We start from the raw sequence: 11,041 nt of genomic DNA, 5'->3' as shown, positions 1-11,041 counted from the left end.
GAGCCTGACTGGGCCTAGCCATGGTAGCACCAGCTGCTGGAACTCCTCCTGGAAGGTTATACCCCAAACTATGTGACTCGGACTCTCCACCCGTCCACTCCTGCATCGCATTCAAAGTCGATAAATGAATAGGAGCAACAGACATCTACAACTGCTCATAAGAAGGCCACTGGACTCCAACTGCCTTGCAAAGCTTCATGACAATAGAGGCATACGGGATAGAGTTTTGCGATTTACCCCTCAAAAACTTCAAAATCCCTTGGTAGATGTACTCACCAAGGTCCACATAATATGCATCATTCAGAATTCCCCATAACAACCTCGCCCTCTCCACTGTAACCTCATGTGCATGCAAAGAACGAAGAATATTAGAACATATAAATGCATTCCAAGCACGAGCATACCTGTTCATCATGACCGTAGAGAAACTACGATAATCATTGGATCCCCTTTTGAACTTCCACACTGTGCCCGGCTGACAGAGAGTAGCAATAATCAAGTCCAAATCAAAGTCCTCAAGGGCCTTTGCATTCCAATGCTCCTCTTGTGGTTTTCTTTGTCGCTGTCCAATCACCCGGCGAATCACCTCGGGCTGATAATCAACAGTAAACCCACGAACAACAGAAAACCCATTCTTGTCGGCCTTGGCGTTCGCATAGAACTCGCGAACGATACTCATCGGAACCGCCTCAGGTGACTTGCAGAATGTAATTCATCCCTTCTCAGCAATCATCGGTAGCAACTCACCATCCCTCCATGATGCCAAGAACCCCTTATCCCTCATAATAGGCTTACTCAGAAGCTTGGTGTACTCTTCTTCAGCAGCCCTATCCAAAAATCGGAGCCTCGAAGCAGTATTCCTCAAAGAATCAGTAGCAGTCGGGTTGGTGCTGCTGCTACCCACAGTTCGTGATCTCTTTGGGGCCATAAAAACTGAGAATAAGAGTTGGAGAGTTTGTGTTTGGTGTGTAGGAGAGATTTTGTATAGTGAAAGTGTGTGGGATGTGTACGGAGAGGTTGTATGTATTTATAGGGAAAAATTAGGGTTAGAATTTGATTATGAGTAGGGATTGTGGCAAGGTGTGGGGGGGAAATTGTGGGTTAATGGGTTATATTTTTTTGTGAATATTTTTTTTTGTTTTTTTGGGATGAAAAATGATTTTTCAACAGTCAGGGACGCACGCGTGACACCAGCACGCAGGCGCCTGCTGGCACGCGGTCGCGCGCTCTTAGCATGCGGGCGCTTGCTAGGCTTCTGGAAAAAAAATTCTGCAACTTTTTTTCTGATTTTTTTTTTGTTTTTGGATAAAGTACTACTTTCTAAGGTGTCCTATGGTCTCATATCTTGGGTTGCCTCCCAAGAAGCACTTCTTTTACGTCATTAGCTTGACATGGAGTTATGCGATCAAATTGACAATAAAACAGCACTAACCACTTCACAGTTTACCGTATCCCCATAATAGTGCTTCAATCTCTGACCATTTACTTTGAATGCTTGGCCCAGATCGTTCTCAAAAATCTCCACCGCTCCATGTGGAAACACAGTTTTGATGATAAATGGTCCAGACCACCTTGATTTCAACTTTCCAAGAAAAAGTCGGAGACGAGAGTTGAATAGAAGAACTTGTTGCCCCAGCACGAATGACTTAGGCGATAGCTTCCTGTTATGCCACATTTTTTACCTTTTACTTGTACATTTTGTTGTTTTCATACGATTGAAGACGAAATTCATCAAGTTCATTTAACTGAAGCATTCGCTTCTTCCCAGCTGCATCTAGATCAAGGTTTAACTTCTTCAATACCCAATAAGCCTTATGCTCAAGCTCCGTAGGTAAATGACATCCCTTACCATAGACAAGTTAAAACGGGGACATCCCAAGTGGAGTCTTGTATGCTATTCTATAAGCCCAAACAGCTTCATCGAGCTTCAAAGACCAATATTTCCTTGACGGACAAACAACTTTCTCTAGAATGCACTTGATCTCTCTATTAGACACTTCATCTTGACCATTAGTTTACGGATGATAGGCTGTAGCAATACGATGATTCACATTGTAGCGTTGCAACATAGAAGTGAACTTACGATTGCAGAAATGTGACCCTTCGTCACTTATGATAACTCGTGGCATTCCAAACCTTGTGAATATCTTCTTATGAAGAAAACTCAACACTACATTTGCAACAATAGTCGGTAGAGCTTTGACTTCTACCCATTTCGAGACATAATCGACTACCAGCAAGATGTACTGATTATTGGAAGATGAGATAAATGGTCCCATAAAATCGATTCCCCAAACATCGAAGACCTCAACTTCAAGTAGCATATTTAAAGGCATCTCATCCTTTCTGGAAAGATTCCCAACTCTTTGGCAACGATCACACCTTAAAACGAACTGATGTGCATCCTTAAACAATGTAGGCCAGAAAAAACCTGCTTGAAGAATACGAGCTGCTGTCTTTTCACCACCATAATGTCCACCATAAACTGTGGAATGAAAGTCTCGTAATATCCCCTCCGTCTCACAGAATGGGATACAAATCCTGATGATCTGTCAGCTCCTTGTCTAAACAAATATGGTTCATCCCACATGTACCACTTCACCTCATGCAGAAACTTCTTCTTTTGAGCCGCATTCATATTAGGAGGCATTATATTGCTAACAAGATAGTTCACAATGTCTGCGAATCATGGCTCTTCCTCTTGAATTGCGAACAACTGCTCATCCAGAAAAGATTCGTTAATCAATGTCTTATCATGTGAAGTAGAATCGAGATTCTCCAATCTAGAGAGATGGTCAGCTACTTGATTTTCAGTACCTTTTCGATCCTTGATCTCTAACTCAATTTCCTGTAGTAAGAGAACCCAACGAATAAGTCTAGGCTTCAAATCCTTCTTTGAGACCAGATAGCGGATGGCAGCGTGATCAGTGAACACTGTCACCTTTGTCCCAAGTAGATAAGATCGAAATTTTTTGAAACCAAAAACTATAACCAAGAGCTCCTTCTCAGTAGTGGTGTAGTTCAGTTGAGATCCATTTAGCGTCTTACTAGCATAGTAGACCACATGAAAGATATTAGTCTTTCGCTGCCCAAGAACTGCTCCCACTGCATAATCACTTGCATCACACATCATCTCAAAAGGTTCCCTCCAATCAGGTGTCATAACAACGGGTGCGATGATTAAATTCTTCTTGAGAGTCTCGAATGCTGTCAAGCATTCATCATCAAATTTGAAAGGCACATCTTTCTCGAGCAAGTTGCATAACGGCTTAGATATCTTAAAGAAGTCCTTGATGAAACGCCGATGAAAATCCGCATGACCAAGAAAGCTACGGATTCCTTTCACAGAAATAGGTGGCGGAAGATTTTCAATGACGTCCACTTTGGATTTATCCACCTCAAGACCTTTACTAGAGACCTTATGCCCAAGAATGATGCCTTGTTGCACCATGAAGTAACATTTTTCTCAATTGAGCACCAAATTACTCTCAATACACCTTTTGAGCACCAAACGGAGATTATTCAAGCATTCATCATACGAATGTCCAAAGACGGAGAAGTATTCCATGAACACTTTGACATTATTTCCAATCATATCAGAGAATATGGCCATCATGCATCTCTGAAAAGTGGCAGGTGCACCACATAAGCCAAAAGAAACTTTGTGAAAAGCAAATGTGCCAAATAGACAAGTGAAAGTAGTCTTCTCTTGATCTTCTGGTGCAATGCAAATCTGATTGTAGCTACCTGAAAGGTCAGATGCAATAATAACAGGCAAAGTAGATGCATCACCTAAAAAAGCATGCCTCAAGTGTTCATGCAATGGTTTAAGCTCCAAAGTAGGCGCTTCCTCAATAGATGGTTTGAGCTTTCCCTCAGCATTCCTGAGATCAGTATTTCCAAGAGATTCAAATGGCATGTCTAGCTTCCGTTTCCAAGGAGAAGCATTTAGATATTGTAAGTGCTCATTGCCTTTATCATCTTTATTGTCAAAATCCCCCAATAAGGCTTTTTATAAGGCATCAGACCTTAGCACATGATCAAGTCCTGAAGTAACTGCAGAATCGACCAAATCCACCTTTAAGAACTCCTCATCTTCCGTAGGGAATTTCATCGCATTGAACACATTGAATGTCACATCTTGATCTTGCACCCTCATAGTGTGTTCACCTTTTTGCACATCTATCAAGGTACGACCTGTAGCCAAGAATGGACTTCCCAAGATTATGGGAATCTTCTTATCTTCCTCAAAATTCAGAATGACAAAATCTGCAGGAAAGATGAGCTTTTTCACCTTTACTAGCACGTCCTCCACGATGCCTCGTGGGTATGTAATCGAACGATCAGCCAATTGTAGAGATATGTAGGTGCGCTTCGGATCAGGCAAATTCAGCTTTTTGAAGATAGACAACGGCATCAGATTGATGTTTTCTCCCAAATTACAAAGGCACTTGTCAAATAACAATTTTCCAATGGTGCAAGGAATGGTGAAGCTACCTGGATCCTTAAGCTTTGGAGGTAACTTTTGTTGCAGCACGACACCGCACTCTTCCGTCAGAGCAATGGTATCAAGAGCATCCAGTCTCACCTTCCTTAAGAGAATACCTTTCATGAATTTCCCATAACTAGGCATTTGCTCAAGAGCCTCAGCGAAAGGTATGTTAATGTGAAGTTTCTTGAACACCTCCAGAAACTTACCAAATTGCATATCCAGCTTTTCTTTTTGCAATCGCTTAGGAAAAGGTGGTGGAGGATAGAGTTGTTTCTCCCCTATATTACCCTCAAACAGAGTGTGTTCAATAGTAGTCTTCCTTGGTTCCCCCTCTTTCTCCTTTTGCATTCCTTCTTCATCTACAACTTCATCTCTTCATCTTTTGCTTTTTCAGCATCAGCAACTTTTCCAGACCTTAAGGTGACAGCTTTGACTTTCTCTTTAGCTTCCTTCCTGCCTGGCACTTTAGTATCGCTGGGAAGTGTGCCAGGTTGATGATTGAGCAAGGCATTGGCTATTTGTCCAATTTGATTTTCCAAGGTCTTGATAGAAACAGCCTGACTTTTGCACAACAGCTTTAACTCCTCGAAGTCAGCACTAGAAGGTGGAGCAGCACCTCCTTGTTGAGGATATGGTTGCCTTTGAGCAAATTGTTAAAGTTGCTGGAATCCAGGTGGATTAAACTGTTTATTTGCAGCTTGCTGATATGACTGCTGAACATCATTCTGATTATTGCTCCAGCTAAAATTGGGATGATTTCTGTTATTAGGATGATAAGTAGCGGGCACAGGCTGCTGCGGTTTCTGGAAATTGTTCACATACTGAACAAATTCAGTAACAAGAGAACACTGATCCGTAGCATGAGAGCCTGCACAAAGCTCACAGACACTAGATAATTGATTTACGCCATAGTTGGTTAAAGAATCGACCTTCATAGTCAGCGCCGTGAGCTGTGCTGCAATAGCTGTAGCTGCATCAACTTCCAGAATACCTCCTACTTTCCCAGTCATCATCTTTTGAGTTGGGTTTTGATACTCATTTGCAGCTATAGTTTCAATGAGATTATAGGCCTCAGTATAGCTTTTGGCCCACAAGGCACCTCCAGAAGCTGCATCGAGCATGGGTCGAGATTGGAACCCCAAACCATTGTAGAAACCAGTGATCACCATCCAGTCAGGCATCCCTTGATGTGGACACTTTCTCAACATCTCTTTGTAGTGCTCCCAAGCTTCACACATAGATTCTCCTGGTTGCTGCGCAAACTAAGTAAGAGCACTCCTCATAGCTGCAATTTTGGCCATTGGATAGTACTTCACCAGAAACTTTTGCGCAAGATCTTCCCAAGTAGTGATGGAACCAGCTGGTAAAGAATGTAACCAGTCCTTAGCTTTGTCCCTCAGAGAGAATGGGAAAAGCCTCAGCTTGATAGCCTCATCAGTGACACCACTATATTTGAAAGTACTACAAATCTCGACAAAATTCCTGATATGCATGTTGGGATCTTCAGTCGCAGCCCCTCCAAAAGAAACAGAATTCTGCACCATCTGAATAGTGCCCGGCTTGATTTCAAAAGTATTGGCCTGAATAGCCGGATGAATGATGCTTGACTGAATGTCATCAATTTTAGGCCGAGAAAAGTCCATAAGAGCTTGATCAGCTTGAGCTAGACGATCACCCATTGTTTCAGGTTCTTTCTTTTCACTCTCTTTATCTGAATCTTCAAAAACTATCTTCTCCAGAAAGTCAAGAGCTTTATCTATCTCCTCAGCTTTATCCAGATTTCCCTTGCGAGTGCGAGAACATATTTGCATAAACGCTCGCTAGAGTACCTGAAACACAACCGGAAGCAGTAAGTAACAAGTCTTAATCAATGAATCCTAATGACCACTGATGTCAAGTACATAAACTAAACAAATTAATACCGAGTCCCTGGCAGCGGCGCCAAAAACTTGTTAGGCACAAAGCATGCACAATATGAGGCGGGGCGGGCATCGGATTAGCAGGTGCTAAATAAATCATGCAAGTATACGCGTTTGTAAGTAATATAGAATGATTCACTACACCATATTTGGCCTCTAGCAACACCAAAAAAAAAGTGTAAAAATGGCCAAAAAATTGGGCTATGGTTACACTTTTTGAAATTTTCATGGTGTTGGATTTGGTTGTACTACAATAGGGGTCTATGGTAACATTTTTTGACCCTTTGATAATATAACTGTAAATATAACAATAGAACCCCTATGGTTACACTTTAAGTATCTATGGTTACAAAATAAAGGTGTAACCACAGATCTACTGCAACATACGTAAACCTTTAGTAACACTACAAAATGTGTTACAATAAACTCTTTTGCAACAACTATTTTTCTATTGTAACATAATATTCTACAACAATTAAATTCTTTTGGTAACAGGTTTGTAGCTTATTTTAACACTTTTTTTAAAAACACTCCTGTATCCACTATAACACTCTTTCATTTATTATTACAATTCACCCTATTTTTCCAATATTAAAATATCAATTGGTTGCACTTGTTAATTTTTGAAATATAATAAAACCTGAATCAACTTGTAACATTAAGACTTGATACATATTTGAACTTGGGAACCGTCAATAAAAGTACAAGTTCATCCCAACAAATACAAAGTTCAAGCAATCAAAATAACCAAAGTTCTAATTAATTCCATCCAAAAGCCACCAATGTACTAGTTATAGCTAACTGAAACAAGTGAAAGGTTCTAATATCTTCCATAAAGTAGTTACTAAGTACTGGAGTTGCCGGAGTTGCCATTTCCACCTCCTCAAAGTTAACCTCCAGTTCTGGATTCTTCCCCACGAACTTTCTTATCGTCTGCTGGATTCAACTCGAAGATCTAACAGATGAGGATATACAAAAGCCAAAATCAAGTTTCAGAAGCACCTATAGGATATTAGGAAATTCATAGATAGAGTGCCAGAAACAATGAATAAGTCTTAGTAATAAGCTAGATATATTGCACATTTGATATAAAGAGTGAGTTAAGTGATTGTATAAGTTATAGAACATGATACTTCAGCCTAAATACATCGCGTTATGCCACTTGTGAACTTGTGACTGTATTGAGTTTATTGATTATTGATATGTTGTTAAATGCCACCGATTAACATTTTATTTGCTATATAAAGACCTGAGAGGGTATCATTTAAAATAAAAACAGGTTCCGATTGTAACTTAAATACCACAAAAGTAAATATTGATAATTGTTAAAAAATGATCCATCATTATAATTTTTATAAAAAGGATTAAACTTTTCGGAGTAGCGTTCTTACTGTTTATGTACTTCAACAAACTATACAAGCATTAAAAAATTACTAACCTTCACCATTATAATTCTATTGTCACAGACAAAAAGTTGCATATCCTCAGCATCGGCCATTACATATCACTGCACAATCATTATTAATTTAATCAAATAAAAGAGAAATACCCACACTTTTCTCTGTAGAAACCTAAAGCAATATCCTTTTCGACTTTATATAATCCCCAGAGGTTGCTATTAAATTATAGTACATCATTAAGTCTCTCTTCCTACAGAAAAATAAGTATCTAATATATGCAAAAATTGAACTTTATAAAGTTTAATGTGGTCTTACTTTACACAACAGACAAGGGATAGAAAGAATTAGCAAATTGAGAAAAAATCTTATAACCAACTTGACTAGCAGAAGTCCGGTGAGTACCTTGTCAACTCTAAGCAATGCATGACAACCAGAATGTTCCTTATCGAGTAATTGGGTTGCATACACAGATAGAAGCTTATGTTGCACTTTCTAAAACAACAACAAAAAATAATAATAGCGGGTATAATAATAATAATATTACCAAAACTTGAGCAAAATGCAAAAGCACAATCAAATAACAGCTATTATCATAATAATAATATCACTTCCTTTAACTTGCTTCTGTCCATATTTTCTCCAGTTGTATCCATCATCCAATTTACTTTGATCTCTATTAGTCTGCGATGATTGTGATGATTGCGCATAATTATTTAAATTGGACTGCTGAGCAGCATTGCTCTGCATATTGCTTGGTTCATTGTCATTTATGGTGCAAATCTCTGAAGTGCACCTATATCAGGTTAAACACTTGCGTTGTCCATAAGAAAGTCATTCTTCTTAGCTGGTTCCTCAAAGTTCCATCCACCTTATTTTCGCTTCAATGATTCTTCCTGTTTAAGTAAGAATCGAATATTAATCATAAAAGCATGTAAAGAAGCTACTCAAATTTAGGCTTCAACTTACAGTTTACTCAACTCATCAATAAACATAAATCAAAAGTTTAGATCAATATAAATGATCATATTCAAATTCCCTCTTCACTTATTCATCCTAGTTTGACATATGACCACAAAATCAATTTATGAAACAATAAACCTAAAATTTGATCTGAACTAATGTAAACTTATGGAATTCAAGTATGCAACAAAAAATCATTGTAAATGCTAAAAAATAAGACAACTTGTTAAAATAAAACAAACAGTTAATCTGCAGAAAAGATCAATTATATACCACTAAGTTTGTATTTGCAGGAATAAATGATGATGATGATGTTGATGAAGCAGGCCTTGACTGAGACTCAATGATACTGCATGTTCAATGGGTCTCCTTTACCTCTATCTAAACAAAAACCTCCATGATCTTCTTGAGCTTCCCTCCATTTCAGCGCCCCAGTCGCTTGACACCCATGGTGACTTTATTGTAGTTGATCTATTTTCAAAGATAATGAAGTTCATGAGAGTGTACTTACATTAGACCGGTTTCTTGTTGAGACTGCATGTGATATACTACTCCTACATGTACTGTTATGTGCATGAAAAATACTTTCTCAAATATATCACATGATACTTTGCACTTTTATAACTCCCTCACCTGTAATATGGAATAATTCTAATTTCTTATTCCAAATATAATTCCTCAGGATAAGCATTAAAACCAAAAGAAAGTTTGAAAGAGATTATGCTTCTTCAAGTGAATAGCAATTTAATTCTATTCATATCATATAAAGGTATGCATCATAATTTCAAGCTGATCCACCAATCCCCAAAGTGGATAATTCAAATGACTCATCACTTAACCACATATCATATACACGGATTTTACTAATCCAACTAATTTTAGTTAAATTCAGGATATTTTACTTATTAGCACACTGGTCCGTTCCATTTACACTTTGGTATAAATTAAAAATGGAAAGTATAAACGAAATACCTTCTTGTATGTATGGTATGATATTTGTAATATAATTATCAGCATAAAAAGAGGTGACAGAATATCTCAGAAAACATACATTTAAGAGTTTATTCTTGTTACGGAAATATTAGTATGCCCCTCCGTCAATAATTACTCATCAAGGGTCATGATCGTTATTCTTTAATTCTCTTTAGTCGATGTTCAATAATAATGACTCCTTAATCTCGAATTAGCTAATAGTTGTAAGTCATTACTTTTTTTGAGCTATTAAGGTTTCTACCAGGTTCATATATATATGAACTAAAATTACTTAACTTAGATCTTATTACGTTTAAACACAAACCCAGATACATAATTACAATACATGAAGAAACACAAATAATATGATCCGACCAGGCCCACAAAATAAATTTAGACAATTTACATGAAAAACAAGACAAGTATACAAAGATGCAGGCTTATATTATAAAAATATATGAACTAAAAGCATAGATAACAAAACCATTAAACAGGACCACACAAAACTTAAAAATGAGAAATAAATGTTTAATCAAACACAAATTAAAGCACAGAAGAAGATAAGTGAAGAAATTAAGCACATAAATCAAACCTGATTACAAGAAAATAAGCAAAGAAAATCAGAGCATACCCGACGAAATGTTGAATCAAACAAGAAGAAAGCCCCAAAGCTCGATTGAGAAGAAAGTCTTAATTACAAGCCCTAAATCCAATTGAGAAGAAAGCCCCAATTACTCAAACTACTAGAACCCTAATTCACTCCAAGCCCTTAACTACTAGAACCCTAATTTACTCCAAGCTACTAATTACTCAAACCCGACTGAGAAGACTCCAAACATGAAATCCAAAAAACTCCAGGCTCTGAACCGACTACATCTTTTAGATTAGCTCTGTGTTTTATGTGTTGAATGTGTGTTTTGTGTTTTGTCTCGAAGAGAGTGGGTCTTGAAAAGAGAGGGAGTTTTAATATATGAGAGAGAGAGTGTGTAGTATTTTAATAACTGAGCGGGGTGTAATTTCATTTTTGGCCGCCCAAAATATTGATAAAAATTAACCTCCCAAGGCACCAACAATCAGCTACCAAAAATTTCACTGCTATAGTAACACTTATTTCTATATCAATCCTAACACTTATTTTTTATGTTACAATAGCAATTTGCTTATATCTATGGTAACATCGGTTAACATCTACTGCAACGTTAAAGAAAAGTGTTACCTCATATCAAATTTTAGTGATTTAAGGTAACATTTTAGTATGTAACACCAAAAAAAGTGTTGGTAGAGGCCATATATGGTGT

General features: G+C 37.8%; 1 long non-coding RNA gene and 1 other non-coding gene across 3 annotated transcripts; one reads left to right on the top strand and one right to left on the bottom strand.

Moving 5' to 3' along the window:
• Positions 1–5,671: 5,671 nt before the first annotated feature.
• LOC141688226 (small nucleolar RNA R71) lies at positions 5,672–5,779 on the top strand. The gene has a single exon (XR_012561684.1). It is a non-coding gene; the product is annotated as a small nucleolar RNA R71 (small nucleolar RNA).
• A 1,377-nt stretch (positions 5,780–7,156) lies between these two features.
• Positions 7,157–10,666, bottom strand: LOC141687252 (uncharacterized). Of its 2 annotated transcripts, none has more exons than XR_012560978.1 (5): positions 10,375–10,666; positions 9,045–9,242; positions 8,214–8,704; positions 7,850–7,918; positions 7,157–7,413 (listed from the first exon to the last, which is right to left on the bottom strand). It is a non-coding gene; the product is annotated as an uncharacterized LOC141687252 (long non-coding RNA). The 2 variants fall into 2 exon arrangements; XR_012560977.1 differs by having other exon boundaries at positions 7,157–7,366.
• Positions 10,667–11,041: the final 375 nt, after the last annotated feature.

The sequence above is a fragment of the Apium graveolens genome, chromosome 9, assembly GCF_009905375.1.
Source record: "Apium graveolens cultivar Ventura chromosome 9, ASM990537v1, whole genome shotgun sequence".
In the NCBI taxonomy this organism is placed as follows: domain Eukaryota; kingdom Viridiplantae; phylum Streptophyta; class Magnoliopsida; order Apiales; family Apiaceae; genus Apium; species Apium graveolens.
The sequence above is the reverse complement of the archived record's forward strand: the minus strand, read 5'-3'. Positions and strand labels throughout refer to the sequence as shown.